The 22,920-nt window shown below is 43.1% G+C and overlaps 1 pseudogene; it reads right to left on the bottom strand.

Annotated features, from left to right (window-relative positions):
• Positions 1-2,835: 2,835 nt before the first annotated feature.
• Positions 2,836-22,549, bottom strand: LOC121537248 (annotated as a pseudogene).
• Positions 22,550-22,920: the final 371 nt, after the last annotated feature.

Genomic DNA, 22,920 nt, shown 5'->3' with positions numbered 1-22,920 from the left:
TCTCAACTTCATCTGCATCACCGATGACAGTGAGTTTGGGATTACCTCATTAACTTCATTTAACAATAATAATAACAATAATAAAAATAAAAATAATTAAAGATAACATGTTAATAATATTGGCTGGATTTATGTTGCATTTTTCCAGGTCCTCTTTTCATAGTAAAGGGGGAAACTCACCTCATCTGTCACGACTTCTGCCGAGGCTGCCTCCCCTCCTTGTTCGGGCAGGTTTCGGCGTTCGTCGTCACCGGCTTACTAGCTACTGCCGCTCCCATTCTCATCACTCCACTTGTCTTGTCTTGTCAATCACACACACCTGGTGCTCATCCCCTAATTAGTCTGTGTATAAGTGTTCCCTCTGCCCCCTTGTCTTTGTGAGTGATTGTTCTATGTGGGAGGAGAGTAGCTCGGTTGAGATACTCTCTCATTTATTTTGCCAGGGTTGATTTTCCCCTGTGTCATTACATTTATTGTATTTTCTGAGACTGTGTTTGGTCAGGAAGGATTGTTTCCCCTGTACCTGTTTCGATTGCCGTTGTAGGCGCATTGTATGTCTGGAAGGAATAAATCTGCATCCGGTTATTTTACTCCTGCGCCTGACTCTGTCCATCATTCACCACATCATCCACTACTGTAGTGCTCTCCTATTCCTTCCAACCCCCCTATTTCATTTATCTTCTTATGTGAGTGTTTGGAAATAAGTCACTTTGTTATGTTGTTCAAAACTAGCCACTCCTGCAATTTTCTAGTCGTATAATTACACATTTTGTTTTATACTGTAAATTATGTTTTAAGCTAGAATCCTATTTTCTGACTTATAAATTAATGATATATAGCCATTGATTCTTGAAGAATATAACTTGTAAATGCCTTAGTTCAACTATCATACCCCATCAGAACCCAAAATATAAGCTTGTTTTACTTCAATGTTTGTAACAACATAAATGTAAACAAACACTGTATAGCCTCAAAATATGCTTAAAACTATACATTTGATATAATGGATGGTCAGTCCTTGCATCCATACCTCTGTCAATTAATTTGAGAGTGCTTATATTTCTCCAGCCCCATCCCTTAGCTTTTTAGGGAAACAGGGGCGAGGAATACACTTTGTTATTGTTTCAATTAAGTATTCCTGCTTTAAGTTAAAAAATATAAATTGTAATACCTTCTCATGGAATTAGGCTACTACTTTTTGTTTCACATTTCACAGTATTGTCTGGGACTTTATAATAATTGTGATTTGTTATATAGATCATGTTTAAGAAAAATATGTTCAACATTGTCACGGAATCAGCCGAGGCTGCTCCTCCTCCTTGGTCGGGCAGGCTTCGGCGTTCGTCGTCCCCGGAGTACTAGCTGCCACCGATCTATGTTTCTGTGTTTGACTTGTTTTGTCTTGATTGTGTACACCTGTTTCCTATTATGTTGTATTGTATTCCCTATTTAACCCTCTGTCGTTCATTGTGTGTTGTGTGTGATTGTTCTCGTCATTTTCGGCAGTTGCTAGTGTGCAGGTATTCCCCTCTCTGTATGGAGGTTGTTTTGTATTCTGGTTACTTTGTTAGTAAAGTATCGTTTCCAGTAGCTCGGTGTCCTGCGTTTGACTTTGCCTACCGCATTCACGTCGCACTTTGACAAACATATTTTTCAAAAAATGTATTCGTCTTTTAATTACATTGTGATGCGTGATTTGAAGGAGTCAGGTGCAGGAGGGTAAATCACAGTATACAGAGTTTATTCCGTAATCCAGCGTAACCAGTCCAGTGCGCAAAACAGGTGCACTGGAACAAACATGCACACAGGGAAAATACCCCGGCAATACAAAATACTGAGCTCAACCGAGCTACTAAACCTCAAAATGAACAATCACTCACAAGGACAAGGGGGGCAGAGGGAACACATAAACACGTACTAATGAGGGGAATATGAACCATGTGTGTGTAATTGACAAGACAAGACAAATGGAATGATGAGATATGGAGCGGCAGTGGCTAGAAGGCCGGTGACGACGAACACCGAAGCCTGCCCGAACAAGGAGGGGAGGCAGCTTCGGAGGAAGTCGTGACACATGTACAGTTGAAGTCGAAAGTTTACATAAGATGGTGGGGGAAACAGGTGGTTGAGTGGAGGGGAGAGAAGATGGTGGAGGAGGTAGGGGGTTGAGTTGAAGGGAGAGAAGAGGAGATGGTGGGGGAGGTAGGTGGTTGAGTGGAGGGGAGGGGAGAGAAGATGGTGGAGGAGGTAAGTGGTTGAGTTGATGGGGAGAGGAGTGGATGTGTTTGAAGCCGAGGTCAAGAGTTTGCTGTTATTCTTTTTGGACAAGGGAATTTTGCATCTGTAACAGAACAACTTGCTGGGGCACTACAGTGAAACAGTGGTGACATTACCAATTATTTCTACAGAGGTAGTGGTGGAGGGGAGAAGGAAGGGAAATATGAAAAAGGAAGAAGGGAAGCAACATTGGTTGCTGTTATGCCAATAATATGTACAGTTGAAGTCGGAAGTTTACATACACTTAGGTTGGAGTCATTAAAACTTGTTTTTCCACCACTCCACAAATGTATTGTTAACAAACTATAGTTTTGGCAAGTCGGTTAGGACATCTACTTTGTGCATGACACAAGTAATTTTTCCAACAATTGTTTACAGACAGATTATTTCACTTATATTTCACTGTATCACAATTCCAGTTTGTCAGAAGTTTACATACACCAAGTAGACTGTGCCTTTAAATTCAATGTTTCATTGGCTCAGCGTAGGAGTTGATTTTCAGCCCTTAACACAAGTCCCACACTTCTTAATACCTTTTCCCTCCCTTTACGCTCTAGTCTAGAGCCAGACACAATAGGTGGGCACCTGGGCAGAACGCATGTGTTCCTTTGGACAGGCCAGCTTCTCTATCGCCACACGTGCAGTACATAGGGCCTTTACTAGGCACAAGACAACATGAAGAGAACAATGGAGACTTGGCACCAATTACATCGGCAACTTTCACCCCAGAACAAAACAGATCTAGGTTTGTGTGTTACAGAGCGTCAGAGAGTGCAGAGTACTGTTGGGACTGGAGCATTGTATCGGATCTCTCCCTGAGCATGCTACTACATTATACCGTTATCATTCTTGAGCCCTTGGTGTCCAACTCCCTTGGCCTGACTTGGTCATTGTATTCACTGGGTTGTGGTTGTGTTCAAGAGAGGTCTGGAGCACCTAGCTAATGACTTCCCACCACTGGAGTCACAAAGGGACAGCTAAGGAGCCCTATGAGGCTCCGGAGCCACAAGTTACAGACCCCTGACATTGCCAATGACTTTTCAGCACTTAAGCAGGACATGCAGGACCCCCAGTGCACAGCAGCAGCCAGCTGCCAGAGACTATGGCCACATTCCAGAGCTTAGAAGTTGCTGATGCTTGACAGATCTTACAACATCTTGATAGGTACAGTTGAAGTCGGAAGTTTACAAACTTGTTTTTCAACCACTCCAGAAATGTCTTGTTAACAAACTATAGTTTTGGCAAGTCGGTTAGGACATCTACTTTGTGCATGACACAAGTAATTTTTCCAACAATTGTTTACAAACAGATTATTTCACTTATAATTCACTGTATCACAATTCCAGTTGGTCAGAAGTTTACATACACCAAGTTGACTGTGCCTTTAAACAGCTTGGAAAATTTCAGAAAATCATGTCATGGCTTTAGAAGCTTCTGATAGGCTAATTGACATCATTTGAGTCAATTGGAGGTGTACCTGTGGATGTATTTCAAGGCCTACCTTCAAACTCAGTGCCTCTTTGCTTGACATCATGGGAAAATCAAAAGAAATCAGCCAAGACCTCAGAAAAATATTTGTAGAACTCCACGAGTCTGGTTCATCCTTGGGAGCAATTTCCAAACTCCTGAAGGTACCACGTTCATCTGTTCAAACAATAGTACGCAAGTATAAACACCATGGGACCACGAAGCCGTCATACCGCTCAGGAAGGAGACGCGTTCTATCTCCTAGAGATGAACGTACTTTGGTGCGAAAAGTACAAATCAATCCCAGAACAACAACAAAGGTCCTTGTGAAGATGCTGGAGGAAACAGGTACAAAAGTATCTATATCCACAGTAAAACGAGTCCTAAATCGACATAACCTGAAAGGCCGCTCAGCAAGGAAGAAGCCACTGCTCCAAAACCGCCATAAAAAAGCCAGACTATACTTTTTGGAGAAATGTCCTCTGGTCTGATGAAACAAAAATAGAACTGTTTGGCCATAATGACCATCGTTATGTTTGGAGGAAAAAGGGGGTGCTTGCAAGCTGAAGAACACCATCCCAACCGTGAAGCATGGGGGTGGCAGCATCATGCTGTGGGGGTGCTTTGCTGCAGGAGAGACTGGTGCACTTCACAAAATAGATAGCATCATGAGGAAGGACAATTATGTGGATATATTGAAGCAACATCTCAAGAAGTTAAAGCTTAGTCGCAAATGGGTCTTCCAAATGGACAATGACCCCAAGCATACTTCCAAAGTTGTGGCAAAATGGCTTAAGGACAACATAGTCAAGGTATTGGAGTGGCCATCACAAAGCCCTGACCTCAATCCTATAGAACATTTGTGGGCAGAACTGAAAAAGCGTGTGTGAGCAAGGAGGCCTACAATCCTGACTCAGTTACATCAGCTCTGTCAGGAGGAATGGGCCAAAATTCACCCAACTTATTGTGGGAAGCTTATTGAAGGCTACCCGAAATGTGTGACCCAAGTTAAACAATTTAAAGGCAATGCTACCAAATACTAATTGAGTGTATATAAACTTCTGACCCACTGGGAATGTGATGAAAGAAATAGAAGCTGAAATAAATCATTCTCTCTACTATTATTCTGACATTTCACATTCTTAAAATAAAGTGGTGATCCTAACTGACCTAAGACAATTTTTACTAGGATTAAATGTCTGGAATTTTGAAAAACTGAGTTTAAATGTATTTGGCTAAGGTGTATGTAAACTTCCGACTTCAACTGTATGTACTGTACATGATGCAGTTTTCTGATTAAACAAATAGTGCTAGCATATGACTTATTTATTTGTGTATTTGTAATGTTTACCAGTACAGAGAGCTTTGAATGACTAAATAAATTGAATGGTGTCAGGGATGACCAATCTCTTTTGCACTGAGATAGCGTGCAAAAGAGTAGGGGTTTTATTCTCCAAATTTGCAAAAATACAAATTATTGCTAGAGAAAATACACCAAAAAGTGCTTTAAAATAGACAAACTTGATAAATGAATTGAATTGAAATGAAAACCGGACTGTCCTAAAACCTCAATTTAAAATGCAGGAAAATAACGTAAAATACAACTCAACTCACAAGGGGTTGACAAAGAGAATATATAGGGTGTGGCCAGTTCCATTCTCAACATGAAGGGGAGTCTGCAAAACATCCATCTACAATTACAGACTATAATGATATAAAGTTTTAACATACTGATCAGATTTTTGCATAAGCAGGACATTACATGGGTCATTCTTACTGTCCGGTGCCTTTTGGACCTCATAACGTTCTTTGGGGAAAATTATATATTAATATACACCACTTGTAAGGACAGATGCTGGGAGACAAGAAGCAAGTACAGGTTTGTGACTGCACTTGAAGAAACTTTCAAAGTTCTTGAAATGTTCCGAATGGACTGACCTTCATGTCTTAAAGTAATGATGGACTATCATTTTCCCCCCCCGCTTATTTTAGCTGTTAAACCCCCCGAATGCATTCCAGGTGACTACCTCATGAAGCTGCTTGAGAGAATGCCAAGAGTGTGCAAAGCTGTCATCAAGGCAGCATGTTACTACATGATTATATATGTGTTATTTCATAGTTTTGATGTCTTCACTATTATTCTACAGTGTAGAAATTGTAAAAATAAGGAAAGACCCTGGAATGAGTAGGTGTGTCCAAACTTTTGACTGGTACTGTATGTATATATATATATATATATATATACAGTGGGGAGAACAAGTATTTGATACACTGCCGATTTTGCAGGTTTTCCTACTTACAAAGCATGTAGAGGTCTTTAATTTTTATCATAGATACACTTCAACTGTGAGAGACGGAATCTAAAACAAAAATCCAGAAAATCACATTGTATGATTTTTTAGTAATTAATTTGCATTTTATTGCATGACATAAGTATTTGATACATCAGAAAAGCAGAACTTTATATTTGGTACAGAAACCTTTGTTTGCAATTACAGAGATCATACGTTTCCTGTAGGTCTTGACCAGGTTTGCACACACTGCAGCAGGGATTTTGGCCCACTCCTCCATACAGACCTTCTCCAGATCCTTCAGGTTTTGGGGCTGTCGCTGGGCAATATGGACTTTCAGTTCCCTCCAAAGATTTTCTATTGGGTTCAGGTCTGGAGACTGGCTAGGCCACTCCAGGACCTTCTTACGGAGCCACTCCTTAGTTGCCCTGGCTGTGTGTTTCGGGTCATTGTCATACTGGAAGACCCAGCCACGACCCATATTCAATGCTCTTACTGAGGGAAGGAGGTTGTTGGCCAAGATCCCGCGATACATGGCCCATCCATCCTCCCCTCAATACGGTGCAGTCGTCCTGTCCCATTTGCAGAAAAGCATCCCCAAAGAATGATGTTTCCACCTCCATGCTTCACGGTTGGGATGGTGTTCTTGGGGTTGTACTCATCCTTCTTCTTCCTACAAACACGGCGAGTGGAGTTTAGACCAAAAAGCTATATTTTTGTCTCATCAGACCACATGACCTTCTCCCATTCCTCCTCTGGATCATCCAGATGGTCATTGCCAAACTTCAGACGGGCCTGGACATGCGCTGGCTTGAGCAGGTTGACCTTGCATGAGCTGCAGGATTTTAATCCATGACGGCGTAGTGTGTTACTAATGGTTTTCTTTGATACTGTGGTTCCAGCTCTCTTCAGGTCATTGACCAGGTCCTGCCGTGTAGTTCTGGGCTGATCCCTCACCTTCCTCATGATCAATGATGCCCCACGAGGTGAGATCTTGCATGGAGCCCCAGACCGAGGGTGATTGACCGTCATCTTGAACTTCTTCCATTTTCTAATAATTGCGCCAACAGTTGTTGCCTTCTCACCAAGCTGCTTGCCTATTGTCCTGTAGCCCATCCCAGCCTTATGCAGGTCTACAATTGTATCCCTGATGTCCTTACACAGCTCTCTGGTCTTGGCCATTGTGGAGAGGTTGGAGTCTGTTTGATTGAGTGTGTGGAAAGGTGTCTTTTATACAGGTAACGAGTTCAAACAGGTGCAGTTAATACAGGTAATGAGTGGAGAACAGGAGGGCTTCTTAAAGAAAAACGAACAGGTCTGTGAGAGCTGGAATTCTTACTGGTTGGTAGGTGATCAAATACTTATGTCATGCAACACAAATGCTTTGTTTGTAAATAATGTCTGCATGTTGTAGTGTGCCCCCCGACTAGCCATACATTAAAAAAACTAGAAAATTGTGCCGTCTGGTTTGCTTAATATAATCAATTAGAAATTATTTATACATGTACTTTTACTTTTGATACCTACAATGAGGGAAAAAAGTATTTGATCCCCTGCTGATTTTGTACGTTTGCCCACTGACAAAGACATGATCAGTCTATAATTTTAATGGTAGGTTTATTTGAACAGTGAGAGACAGAATAACAACAAAAAAATCCAGAAAAACGCATGTCAAAAATGTTATAAATTGATTTTTACATTTTAATGAGGGGAAATAAGTATTTGACCCCTCTCAATCAGAAAGATTTCTGGCTCCCAGGTGTCTTTTATACAGGTATCGAGCTGAGATTAGGAGCACACTCTTAAAGGGAGTGCTCCTAATCTCAGCTTGTTACCTGTATAAAAGACACCTGTCCACAAAGCAATCAATCAATCAGATTCCAAACTCTCCACCATGGCCAAGACCAAAGAGCTCTCCAAGGATGTCAGGGACAAGATTGTAGACCTACACAAGGCTGGAATGGGCTACAAGACCATCGCCAAGCAGCTTGGTGAGAAGGTGACAACAGTTGGTGCGATTATTCCCAAATGGAAGAAACACAAAATAACTGTCAATCTCCCTCGGCCTGGGGCTCCATGCAAGATCTCACCTCGTGGAGTTGCAATGATCATGAGAACGGTGAGGAATCAGCCCAGAACTACACGGGAGGATCTTGTCAATGATGTCAAGGCAGCTGGGACCATAATCACCAAGAAAACAATTGGTAACACACTACGCCGTGAAGGACTGAAATCCTGCAGCGCCCGCAAGTTCCCCCTGCTCAAGAAAGCACATATACAGTGGGAAAAGCCACCAATTGTGCAAGTTCTCCCACTTAAAAAGATGAGAGAGGCCTGTAATTTTCATCATAGGTACACGTCAACTATGACAGACAAATTGAGGAAAAAAAATCCAGAAAATCACATTGCAAGATTTCTGGCTCTCACAGACCTGTAACTTCTTCTTTAAGAGGCTCCTCTGTCCTCCACCCGTTACCTGTATTAATGGCACCTGTTTGAACTTGTTATCAGTATAAAAGACACCTGTCCACAACCTCAAACAGTCACACTCCAAACTCCACTATGGCCAAGACCAAAGAGCTGTCAAAGGACACCAGAAACAAAATTGTAGACCTGCACCAGGCTGGGAAGACTGAATCTGCAATAGTTAAGCAGCTTGGTTTGAATAAATCAACTGTGGGAGCAATTATTAGGAAATGGAAGACATACAAGACCACTGATAATCTCCCTCGAACTGGGGCTCCACGCAAGATCTCACCCTGTGGGGTCAATATGATCACAAGAACGGTGAGCAAAAATCCCAGAACCACACGGGGGGACCTATTGAATGACCTGCAGAGAGCTGGGACCAAAGTAACAAAGCCTACCATCAGTAACACACTACGCCGCCTGGGACTCAAATCCTGCAGTCCCAGACGTGTCCCCCTGCTTAAGCCAGTACATGTCCAGGCCCGTCTGAAGTTTGCTAGAGTGCATTTGGATGATCCAGAAGAGGATTGGGAGAATGTCATATGGTCAGACTTTTTGGTAAAAACTCAACTCGTCGTGTTTGGAGGACAAAGAATGCTGAGTTGCATCCAAAGAACACCATACCTACTGTGAAGCATGGGGGTGGAAACATCATGCTTTGGGGCTGTTTTTCTGCAAAGGGACCAGGACGACTGATCCGTGTAAAGGAAAGAATGAATGGGGCCATGTATAGTGAGATTTTGAGTGAAAACCTCCTTCCATCAGCAAGGGCATTGAAGATGAAACGTGGCTGGGTCTTTCAGCATGACAATGATCCCAAACACACCGCCCAGGCAAGGAAGGAGTGGCTTCGTAAGAAGCATTTCAAGGTCCTGGAGTGGCCTAGCCAGTCTCCAGATCTCAAACCCATAGAAAATATTTGGAGGGAGTTAAAAGTCCGTGTTGCCCAGTGACAGCCCCAAAACATCACTGCTCTAGAGGAGATCTGCATGGAGGAATGGGCCAAAATACCAGCAACAGTGTGTGAAAACCTTGTGAAGAATTACAGAAAACGTTTGACCTGTGTCATTGCCAACAAAGGGTATATAACAAAGTATTGAGAAACTTTTGTTATTGACCAAATACGTATTTTCCACCATAATTTGCTAATAAATTAATTACAAATCCTACAATGTGATTTTCTGGATTTTTTTCCCTCATTTTGTCTGTCATAGTTGACGTGTACCTATGATGAAAATTACAGGCCTCTCTCATCTTTTTAAGTGGGAGAACTTGCACAATTGGTGGCTGACTAAATACTTTTTTTCCCCACTGTACAGGCCCGTATGAAGTTTGCCAATGAACATCTGAATGATTCAGAGGAGAACTGGGTGAAAGTGTTGTGGTCAGATGAGACCAAAATCGAGCTCTTTGGCATCAACTCAACTCGCCGTGTTTGGAGGAGGAGGAATGCTGCCTATGATCCCAAGAACACCATCCCCACCGTCAAACATGGAGGTGGAAACATTATGCTTTGGGGGTGTTTTTCTGCTAAAGGGACAGGACAACTTCACCGCATCAAAGGGACGATGGACGGGGCCATGTACCGTCAAATCTTGGGTGAGAACCTCCTTCCCTCAGCCAGGGCATTGAAAATGGGTAGTGGGTGGGTATTCCAGCATGACAATGACCCAAAACACACAGCCAAGGCAACAAAGGAGTGTCTCAAGAAGAAGCACATTAAGGTCCTGGAGTGGCCTAGCCAGTCTCCAGACCTTAATCCCATAGAAAATCTGTGGAGGGAGCTGAAGGTTCGAGTTGCCAAACGTCAGCCTCGAAACCTTAATGACTTGGAGAAGATCTGCAAAGAGGAGTGGGACAAAATCCCTCCTGAGATGTGTGCAAACCTGGTGGCCAACTACAAGAAACGTCTGACCTCTGTGATAGCCAACAAGGGTTTTGCCACCAAGTACTAAGTCATGTTTTGCAGAGGGGTCAAATACTTATTTCCCTCATTATAATGCAAATCAATTTATAACATTTTTGACATGCGTTTTTCTGGATTTTTTTGTTGTTATTCTGTCTCTCACTGTTCAAAAAACCTACCATTAAAATTATAGACTGATCATGTCTTTGTCAGTGGGCAAACGTACAAAATCAGCAGAGGATCAAATACTTTTTTCCCTCACTGTATATATATATTCTATAAGAAACAGGACATGTTTGACTTTCAGAAAAACATATTTTTTATGTGCATTTTCCAACCTGTTAGGTGCATAATACTTACAAGGTGGAACGTAACAGGGTGGAAATGTTGAGCCTAAATTAGCCATAGCGCTGTGAGTGCGCAAGATTAAGCACTTGAACAAGATTTTAACTTCTCTATCAAACGTACAGTATATATATATTGACATTATGTTAATTTTTTCTATACTTTAGCCCAACAGGGTGGACATTTATGAGTGGGACATACAGACTAACAACATGAAACTTGGAAAAAACTGAGTGTTTATAATTATTTAGCTTTGCATTGTTGTTTTCCCACCAAAGAAATGATGACACTTCCTGAATGTGGTGTCATTGTAGGAAGGGGTTGTTTTTAGCAACCAGGAAATGACGGACCAATTTCTGCATAGTGCATCTTTAAATAAAATTATAATCATAAATAAAATAAAATATTAATGAAAACAACTTTTGATGAGAGAGAATTTAAATAGGACTATAAAATAATGAATGAAGATATTTCCTGTGGGAGTTGATGAATAACACCCAGGAACATGGCAAAAACACCTACATGCACTGAATTCCCTTTCAAGATCCATATTTGTGTGTTTTTAACCCTTTACACTCATGGGATTTTGCTTATATGTATAGGGCTAAATTGAAATGTTTCTTAGAGAATAAATATGAAATGCATAACCATGGTAGCAATTGAAAGGGAACAGTTTGGAGATAATGGTAAAATTATTAGACCGAAGGTGAGTATACAACAGGTCACTGGACACAATACTGAATCCAAACATTATGCTGTTGATTTTGTGTGCATTTTACATTTACTGTACTTTTTGCCACATTTGTTGATAACGAAATCTGAAAATACTCTGGAAGGCCCAAATACAGAGGAAATACAGAGGAAGGCCCAAAAAATTGTCAAAGACTCCAGCCACCCAAGTCATAGACTGTTCTCTCTGCTACCGCACGGCAAACGGTACCGGAGCGCCCAGGTCCAAAAGGCTCCTTAACAGCTTCTACCCCCAAGCCATAAGACTGCTGAACAATTAATCAAATGGCCACCCAGACTATTTGCATTGACCCCCACCCCTACCTACATGTACAAATTACCTCGACTAACCTGTACCCCCGCACATTGATAGCCTCATTATTGTTATTTTATTGTGTTCCTTTTTTAAACTTTTTTAATTTTTTGCTTTAGTTTATTTAGTAAATATTTTACAACTGCATTGTTGGTTAAGCGCTTGTAAGTAAGCATTTCACGGTAAGGTCTACACCTGTTGTATTCGGCACATTTGACAAATAACATTTGATTTGATACATTCAGTAACATGATCAGACTATTCCTGTAAAATGTGGGTAGGTGCATCATAAGACAAAAAAACTCAAAGTGGCCACACACCTATCCAAAGTGTGCACTGTTCCTAAGCAATTTCAATGCACTTTTATTACTCAAAGATACTTTTTTGAACTCTCCTAGCTGTGCCATTGATGAACATATAGTTGTTTCATTTGGAACACAACCCTGCGTCCCTGCCATCACACAATTACTGTTCTTGTTTGCGCAATACAAAAACAGTCCATTATAAATCGCAATCTGGTTCAGGTGGGCATGACTTGAAAGGTTGTTCTATTGCCAACATGACTAGCTAAGTCATATAAAATATGATCTTACGGTGTTAGACTTGCACAAGTCAATTCAGAGAAACAGATCATAATTGTGGTGCGCATAGAAAGGAGTCATGAGTGGATTCAGGTTGTGTGGCCCGCAAATTTTCTTCACAACACCTGTGAGTCCAAATATGCACTTCTCATTTACAAATCATAAAACTCATGTCATATACAGTGTCAAAGCTTATGATCACTATGTTTGACAGTTACAAGATGACTTGGCATCATACCCTGGGTTGTTCTGTGTTCACAGGTGTTTGGCTTGCTTGTATGACATCAAAGCAGTATTGATTATAATCCTCAACATCTCGTCTTTCAAAATACATAGTCCTCTTAATTTACAGCATTTCCCTCACTCAGACAACAAAAAATGTCAGTCAAAACCCATACAGCGCTGTGAAGCGCAGACCCAGAGCTCTGACGTCATGTATTTAAGCAATAAGGCACAAGAGGCAGTGCTGTATCAATAATACATTCACAGGTAAAAAATTATGTTGTTCGTCCCTACCTCATTGAAGTTGAATTTTAAAATGTACATTTACATTTACGTCATTTAGCAGACGCTCTTATCCAGAGCGACTTACAAATTGGTGCATTCACCTTATAGCCAGTGGGATAACCACTTTACAATATGTTTATTTATTTTAAAAAAAATTGGGGGTGGGGGTGGGGTAAGGGTGGGTAGAAGGATTACTTTATCCTATCCCAGGTATTCCTTAAAGAGGTGGGGTTTCAAGTGTCTCCGGAAGGTGGTGAGTGACTCCGCTGTCCTGGCGTCGTGAGGGAGCTTGTTCCACCATTGGGGTGCCAGAGCAGCGAACAGTTTTGACTGGGCTGAGCGGGAACTGTGCTTCCGCAGAGGAAGGGGGCCAGCAGGCCAGAGGTGGATGAACGCAATGCCCTCGTTTGGGTGTAGGGACTGATCAGAGCCTGAAGGTACGGAGGTGCCGTTCCCCTCCACAGCTCCGTGAGGCAAGCACCATGGTCTTGTAGCAGATGCGAGCTTCAACTGGAAGCCAGTGGAGTGTACGGAGGAGCGGGGTGACGTGAAGAGAACTTGGGAAGGTTGAACACCAGACGGGCTGCGGCATTCTGGATGAGTTGTAGGGGTTTAATGGCACAGGCAGGGAGCCCAGCCAACAGCGAGTTGCAGTAATCCAGATGGGAGATGACAAGTGCCTGGATTAGGACCTGTGCCGCTTCCTGTGTAAGGCAGGGTCGTACTCTCCGAATGTTGTAGAGCATGAACCTACAGGATCGGGTCACCGCCTTGATGTTAGCGGAGAACGACAGGGTGTTGTCCAGGGTCATGCCAAGGCTCTTCGCACTCTGGGAGGAGGACACAACGGAGTTGTCAACCGTGATGGCGAGATCATGGAACGGGCAGTCCTTCCCCGGGAGGAAGAGCAGCTCCGTCTTGCCGAATTTAGCTTGAGGTGGTGATCCGTCATCCACACTGATATGTCTGCCAGACATGCAGACCTGGTTATCAGAAGGGGGAAAGGAGAAGATTAGTTGTGTGTCGTCTGCGTAGCAATGATGGGAGAGGCCATGTGAGGATATGACAGAGCCAAGTGACTTGGTGTATAGCGAGAATAGGAGAGGGCCTAGAACTGAGCCCTGGGGGACACCAGTGGTGAGAGCACGTGGTGCGGAGACAGATTCTCGCCACGCCACTTGGTAGGAGCGACCGGTCAGGTAGGACGCCAATCCAAGAGTGAGCCGCGCCGGGAGTTGCCCAGCTCGGAGAGGGTGGAGAGGAGGATCTGATGGTTCACAGTATCAAAGGCAGCAGACAGGTCTAGAAGGACAAGAGCAGAGGAGAGAGAGTTAGCTTTAGCAGTGCGGAGAGCCTCCGTGACACAGAGAAGAGCAGTCTCAGTTGAATGACCAGTCTTGAAACCTGACTGGTTTGGATCAAGAAGGTCATTCTGAGAGAGATAGCAAGAGAGTTGGCTAAAGACGGCACGCTCAAGAGTTTTGGAGAGAAAAGAAAGAAGGGATACTGGTCTGTAGTTGTTGACATCAGAGGGATCGAGTGTTGTTTTTTTGAGAAGGGGTGCAACTCTCGCTCTCTTGAAGACGGAAGGGACATAGCCAGCGGTCAAGGATGAGTTGATGAGCGAGGTGAAGTAAGGGAGAAGGTCACCGGAGATGGTCTGGAGAAGAGAGGAGGGGATAGGGTCAAGCGGGCAGGTTGTTGGGCGGCCGGCCGTCACAAGTCGCAAGATTTTATCTGGAGAGAGGGGAGAAAGAAGTCAAAGCATAGGGTAGGGCAGTGTGAGCAGGACCAGCAGTGTCATTTGACTTAACAAACGAGGTTCGGATGTTGTCAACCTTCTTTTCAAAATGGTTGACGAAGTCATCCACAGAGAGGGAGGAGGGGGGAGGAGGATTCAGCAGGGAGGAGAAGGTGGCAAAGAGCTTCCTAGGGTTAGAGGCAGATGCTTGGAATTTGGAGTGGTAGAAAGTGGCTTTAGCAGCAGAAACAGAGGAAGAAAATGTAGAGAGGAGGAGTGAAAAGATGCCAGGTCCGCGAGGGTTAGTCCATTTCCGCTCGGCTGCCCGGAGCCCTGTTCTGTGAGCTCGCAATGAGTCATCAAGACACGGAGCAGGAGGGGAGGACCGAGCCGGCCGGGAGGATAGGGGACATAGAGAGTCAAAGGATGCAGAAAGGGAGGAGAGGAGGGTTGAGGAGGCAGAATCAGGAGATTGGAGGGAGAAGGATTGAGCAGAGGGAAGAGATGATAAGATGGAAGAGGAGAGAGTAGCGGGAGAGAGAGAGCGAAGGTTGCGACGGCGCATTACCATCTGAGTAGGGGCAGAGTGAGTAGTGTTGGAGGAGAGCGAGAGAGAAAAGGATACAAAGTAGTGGTCGGAGACATGGAGGGGAGTTGCAGTGAGATTAGTAGAAGAACAGCATCTAGTAAAGATGAGGTCAAGTGTATTGCCTGCCTTGTGAGTAGGGGGACGGTGAGAGGGTGAGGTCAAAAGAGGAGAGGAGTGGAAAGAAGGAGGCAGAGAGAAATGAGTCAAAGGTAGACGTAGGGAGGTTGAAGTCACCCAGAACTGTGAGGGGTGAGCCATCCTCAGGAAAGGAACTTGTCAAGCTCATTGATGAACTCTCCAAGGGAACCTGGAGGGCGATAAATGACAAGGATGTTAAGCTTGAATGGGCTAGTGACTGTGACAGCATGGAATTCAAATGAGGAGATAGACAGATGGGTCAGGGGAAAAGAGAGAATGTCCACTTGGGAGAGATGAGGATTCCTGTGCCACCACCCCGCTGACCAGATGCTCTCGGGGTATGCGAGAACACATGGTCAGACGAGGAGAGAGCAGTAGGAGTAGCAGTGTTTTCAGTGGTAATCCATGTTTCCGTCAGCACCAAGAAGTCGAGGGACTGGAGGGTAGCATAGGCTGAGATGAACTCTGCCTTGTTGGCACCAGAATGGCAGTTCCAGAGGCTGCCTGAGACCTGGAACTCCACGTGGGTGGTGCGTGCAGGGACCACCAGGTTAGAGAGGCAGCAGCCACGCGGTGTGAGGTATTTGTATGGCCTGTGCAGAGAGGAGAGAACAGGGATAGACAGAGGCATAGTTGACAGGCTACAGAAAATGGCTACAATAATGCAAAGGAGATCGGAATGAAATGAACTAAACATCTGGGAAAGGAGAGAGCGGGGCCTCCCTCACTTACGTTTCACTGAAACACCCAAATATAACTCTCCCAACTTCCACCTCAGAAACTATAATTGTTGTAAACTACAGCGGTTCAATGTTTTCTAGGAATAGACTAACTTAGTTTATTCAGCTAGCTAACTTGGTACAGTATTCTTCCGTGAAAATCGTCCAGGGCACCTAGTCATATGACGCCACAGCCAACTAGCATGCCGGACTCCAACAACACGGTTTAGCACCAAATCAAATCAAATCAAATCAAATTTTATTGGTCACATGCGCCAAATACAACAGGTGCAGACATTACAGTGAAATGCTTACTTACAGCCCTTAACCAACAATACTCGGCCACAACAAACCACCAGTGTGTCAACACGCCAAGCAGATCATTTGTGTCCGTGTCTAACGTTGTGGGTTAGTCCCGACAGCTTGAGCGAGTCCGTCGTCAACTTATTCAGCCAGTTAGTTAGCTAGAATAGTTAACATACTAGCTAGCCATTGCTTTCAGACAAAGAAGAAACCCGTCCTCCCACGGCACGAACACACAGAGAGAGCCAAGCTAACGTTAACTAGTCACCCATGTCCCGAATTCCCTTGAACGACTCTGGCTACCAGTATGTAAAAACAAAACACAAATGTAGGTTATAACTTACCCCTAGCAGCTACTGTTAGCTAGCCAAGTGCAAAGCTAGCCACTGAATTGACTCAGCCAGGTTAAGGGTTAAGTTTAGGGTTAGGTATGGTTAGGGTTAGGGTAAGGGTAAGGGTAAGGGTAGGGGTTAGGTATGGTTAGGGTTAGGGTAAGGGTAGGGGTTAAGGTTAGGGTTTAGGGTAGGAACGTGCGCTCAGAGAAACAATTATCACAAATGTCATAACATGTAGCCTAATTCTGCATTTCTGCAATAAAGGTATGTATGGGATATAAGAAAACAAAAGCTAGCCTGTGTGTTGCGTCATCATTTATATATTGTGTACAGTACTTGACTTGGGATGATATAGGTGCAGGAGATAGTCCATTAGACTATGTTCAAAGATATTCCCAAATGACTGTCACGATCGTCTGACGAAGGAGCAGACCAATACGCAGCGCGTTGAGTGAACATGTTGACTTTATTTAATTAAAGCAACCACGATAACAACATAAATGACGATAGTGAAGTCCACAGTGACCATGACTGACTAGGAACAAAAACCCACAAACACAAGGTGAAAACAGACAGTATAAATATGGCTCCCAATCAGAGATAACGAGCCGACAGCTGACACTCGTTACCTCCGATTGGGAGTCACTGACCAAACACGGAAACAAAACCAAAACCAAACACAACAAATGAACACACCCTATACCCAACACACCCAAATGAATACACCCTGGCTCAAACAACACAGTCCCGGAGCCAGAGCGTGACAATGACATTATGCTATAGAGACCTCTTATTCACTGTTATGGGTTCAAACACATTTTGACAGATGGAATTTCATGACTTTTCCATGACTTCCCATGACTCTCTATGTAGCCTACAAGTCAGCATAAATGTGGTATTGATGCTAGAAGGCTGCTGGTCTCTGATCCCATGTAGGCCTACCATCTCCTGCCGTTGTGCCCTTGATCAGGACACGTAACCCCCACAAAGTAAAATAACTGCACTGTTAGGCTACGTTATAAAACACATGTGGTCAACCCTCCATCTGGGGAGCTACTGGGTGTGCAGGGTTTTGATCCAGCCCTGAAACACACCCGAGTCTACCTATCAAGGTCCTGTTGAGCAGCTGATGTTTAGGCTACAATGTAGTGTGTTAGAGCGGAGCTCAAACTAAAGCCTGTACACCCAGTAGCTCTCCTGGAGGATGGTTGGCCACCCTTGATATAACATATTGCAACATTACAACCAAGTACTTTTATCTTTATAGAATTATTCCCTCATTCAATGAATCAGGGATAAATTGGATGAGTTAGGCTACTTCAAAGCAAGGTAGCTAACTAAGACTATAACTTTATAAGGCACAAATATTCATGTTTCAGGGGAGATTTATGCACAGCATGGAAGCTACAATGTTGTCAGAGTCAGCATATAGCCCACACCCGTCGCTATGGGCGGGCCATAGGGGGCCGGGCCCGCCCCCGAAAATGCTTGTGCCCCCCACTTGAGGGAATTTATTATTAAATATACGTACTGTAGGCTAATAATAGTAGGCTAATAATAATTGTGCCCTGCCCTCCCATGCATTTCATATGCCCCCCTTAAGACTGAGGTCTGGCGACGGGTCTGATATAGCCTACTGTTTAATAGAGGGGAATCCCATCTTTCAAATAATGGTGTCAGATTTGTTTCTCAACAGTGTCTGTGGAAAGGTGACAACGAGTCAACGACATTAATGCCTAGGCCTATAGCTAAAAAGTTAACTAGCGAGATAGCTTGTAGCATGGCTAGTTATGTTTTGAATTGGCTATTTAGTTAGTCTAGCATTATTTTATAGGTTACCTGCTGCTGAAATGTCTCTCCTTGGTCATTGGCCCACTCGCACTGGCACAAGCTCAAGTTCAAGTTCTCTTTATTGTCCTGATTGGGAAATTTGTTGTGCAGTCAGGGTTCAACAATAAAAAACAAAAACATTTAAAACAGTGACAACCATTCAACTGATATACACATAACATGAGGTCGATATAATGGAGCAATGATTGTGCAAAAGTGCAGCAATAAATATACATTTAATTGTATGTGCAGATTCAGAAGGTTTATGGCCTGTGGGATAAAATTGTTATTGTATCTGTTGCTATTGAGTTTGGGAAGTCTAAAACGATGACCTGAGGGGAGAAGTGCAAAATGGTCAAGGAGGGGGTGATCAGGACAGTCTAGGATACTGTTATCTCTCCTCACCACTTGCTTTCTCTATGTCACTGAGAGCTGTGCCTGTTGCACCCCAATGACCTTGCTGGCCACCTTAACCACCCTGTCCAACCTATTTTTGTTGCAAACATTAAGATTGCCAAACCAGGCCACCATCGAGAACAACAATATGGATTCAATAAAACTCCTGTAAAACAGTGTCATCATTGTCTTGCTGACATTAAAAGAGTTCATCTTTTGCAGTTGATGCTCAGCACACACACACAAATGAGCTGAACGGTAGGCCTAATTCTGATCATGGCTGATATGTGCATTTTTAAGTGATTGATAATATATTTAAAAGGAAAACACAATAATACAATTCCATGACTTTTCCTGGATTTTCATGACTGTAAGAACCCTCATTTGGCAACTTGGAGCAGCGCATCCTGCTCATTCAGACTGTCGCATTCTCAATCTGCGCATTCTCAAACTCAAACAGTCTACTGGCATAAACCGGATTCACAGATTAGTGTCAAATAAGCTTGAACAATGCGGAATCAGGACATTAATGCATTATCCCCATTGCTATTCAACTCCGATCCGCCTTTATTCCAATCTGATCAACCCTTTTTCTTTGCCGCTGTGTGTGAATCCGGGCCGGTGATAGGCCACTTTGTTTTATAAAGAAGATGGTATGCAGTTCCCCAAAAATTGGAGGTGCCGGTGTGTTGAGATAACTCAATCCGTTGGTATATGACGATACGAGCCCTTATTTCAAAGAACGCTCTATAAACTAGGCATGTTGCACTGGGACACATTTTAGTATGGTGAAAAGCCTCTCATTTTACAATGGGTCCGCCAAGGTTCTGTGTAGCCTAGTTATGCTAATATATTTCAGACAAGTGTATTGCAGTTAATTTAATATTTGACTTAATAAGTAAAATATATTTGAGTAGTAAACAGTGAAACGAGTCCCAGACAGTTCGCAATAGAACATACCAGATGGGGGCATCGTTTACTACCTAAATTATTGGGATCATCTGGTTCTCACTTTATGATAGAATATTCTGATTTTTCTGCCTGACTGTGGCGCAATGGGCCATATGGGCCCTGGTCAAAATTAGTGCACTATGTATTGGGAATAGGGTGCCATTTGGGACACATTCCATCTGTTGGTGAAGCCATCTGAAATCAATGGCTGCATAAGAATTGTCCATCTCTCTCCTCATGGACATCCATGCATTGGATAGGTAGAAGCACTGGCTTGAGCTACTTTACAACATTGTTAAATCCCTGAGATGAGAAGAAATGTGCAAGTCCACACTTTGGGAGAAGGACAAGGGATATGCAGCCAATGTTAATGGTCACACACCTTTTAAATCATTAGTAAAAAACGGTATTCAGCCAAGAAATCCATATTTTCATTGATTAAATATTCAACAGTCTGAACAGTCATGTACCAATGAGATTAATTAGTTGCCATTCAGCCTCATCTAGCCTTGGTATGGAATAACCATTTTTTTATGATCAATCTCAGTTGTAGTAGTCTACTCCAACCACCAAGGGCCAACATTGCCCAAGAAAATAATCTGACATTAATGTGGGACTGGTTACTGGAACACAAACATCAGGATTAAACTAATTGTATGGACAGAATCAAGAATTATTCTGAATTATTCAAAGAAAAAACTATGAAGGAAATATTAATGCCAGTACACTATTGGTACTACAGTACTAAGAATACATTACAGAAGGCTTCAACAATGTGTCACAGTCACAATGTCATGTGTCTGTTTGATGCATCCCAGGGGTCCCTGAAAAAGCAAATATAAAGCTAACAAATAAAAATGAAAATAACAACAACAAAAAACAATAGAAAAGGAAAAACATCTCACACAAACAAACTGTTCAACAGTGTTTTAAAGAAATTAGGCCTAAAACATTGTTCAATTTCATATTGTCAGCATCAAGAATGAATATTGAGCACACATTTTGGGGGCCTTGGAACGGGGGCCTCAGAACAGAAATAGTTAAGAACCCTGCCCTACAACACACAGGAAATGGAAATCCCCACTGATAACAGTAATAAGTAATGCAACATCACATGTATTGACATTCTATACTTTTGTTAAGCAAATTGACATAGTTGTAAACGGCATGTTGTTCGACAGGTGAGAGTTACAGCAGGAGTGTTGTTGGTGGAGGAAGTTCCTCTTCATGCCATCATAGTCTGTACTCTCTCTCTGTGAGGATCTAGCACTGAAGGAAATCAGTGAGTGTTACTGACTAGTTTACAGCATGTTAATACCTGATTTGGACAGTGGCAGAATCCACTGATAAAGAAATCCTCAGATGGTGGCTGCTAGAGATGTATGGAAAGACTATCATTGAAAGTATGCATGAATTTATGAAGTTGTGTGTTATTGACAGGGTCAACTAATGAGAGATGTCCTTTTTTCCAGTCCAGTTGCATTCTGATTTTCTGGGGCTTACTCACTATGAATGGAGTAGATGGAGTAAGTGCCTCTGATAAGGAATGTGTATAATATTTCCCATCAATACACCACACACCCAAGGTTCTATGTCTGAAGCCCAACTCGCCCTCCCTCTGGACAGAGTCTGGGGCCACACCCAGGACCCAGGCTTTATTTCCTCCAACCTCAATGTCCCAACTATGTGTCCCTGAGCTAATGCCCTCAGAGCCCAGGACCACAAAGCATTCATCAAATATCTCTAGGTTGTCAGGAAGCTGCTGTGGCTCATCACAGTATGTCATACTGGTCAGATCCTCAGACAGGATGAGAAGTGGATGGGCAGAGTTGGGGTCCAGAATCAAAGGAGTGTATTTAATTATCCCCTGCATCTTCTCCCAGACTCTGAACTGCAGGTTGCCCAGGTGCTTTGCCACATGGATCAGTGATCCTGAAACCCTCTGTGTGGACTAGGCTCTTTTCACTGTGGCATTGTAGTTCTGCAGGAATGAGATGTCTTCACCTCCCAGCTCCTTTTCTATGTCTCTGATTGTGTCTAAAAGTGAAGATATCTCTCTGGTCATCTCCTCAATCTTTGTCTTCATCATCTGACTCTTCTGCTTCTCTTCCTTCCTCAGTGCAGCAATCCTGCCTGGCCTCTCTGTGTGGTCTGCCTGGCTCTTAATGTGCTCTGCTGTTTGATCACAGGTCAGTTTAATTTAATGAAAGTCCTCAAGCATCTCCTTCAAGGGTTTCAGTGCAGTCTTAACTTCCTCCTTATGATCCAGTGCAGTTTCATCCGTGGGGATACAGTCATGCTTTTTATGTATTTTTGAATCCCGACACACTACACAGATAGGCTGCTTATCATCCAGACAGAATAGTTTGAGTTTCTCACTGTGCCGACTGCAGAGCACCTCTGACCCTGCTGAAGCTCTCTGACTTTGCTCCAGTAAGAAGGCCTCACACAGGTTCTTTCAAATCAGGTTATATGTTTTTTTTTCCATTGACAATCTTTTCCGGCACATTGGACATTCCTGAGATCCCTTCTGTTTCCAGAATTCCTTAAGATAGGCTTTGCAGATGCTGTGGCTACACGACAGGAAAACTGGATCCCTGAAAATATTACAACACACAGGACAGCAGAGATCCTCATCTGGTAGAGAAGGTTTAGTTGCCATTTTTCACCACCACTGTCTCTCTTTTGTAATGGCTTCTGGAATTAAGGTTTACTTTCACAAGGTTTACTTTCACGTTTGAAAACTTACAGCAGTGAGGTCAGTAGAACTTCGAAATCACCGTTTTGATTTTGCTGTCTCTTTGTCTTCGATGGTTGTTTGAATGTTGATTATTTCCAACGATTTCAATGAACGAAGTCCATTGATAATGCAAATAAATCAAATCAATAAACAATGAATGCTGAGAATATCGCTAATTAACTGCATGCTACTGTGCTGTTCTGTTTAATCTACTTCTTCCTGTTTAACTAGTAAGATGAGGGTGGAGCGCTGCAAGGTCACATGGAAGGTGTGTGTGTGTGTCTGTGTGTGTC

The sequence above is a fragment of the Coregonus clupeaformis genome, chromosome 24 (assembly GCF_020615455.1).
Source record: "Coregonus clupeaformis isolate EN_2021a chromosome 24, ASM2061545v1, whole genome shotgun sequence".
Lineage (NCBI taxonomy): Eukaryota > Metazoa > Chordata > Actinopteri > Salmoniformes > Salmonidae > Coregonus > Coregonus clupeaformis.
The sequence above is the reverse complement of the archived record's forward strand: the minus strand, read 5'-3'. Positions and strand labels throughout refer to the sequence as shown.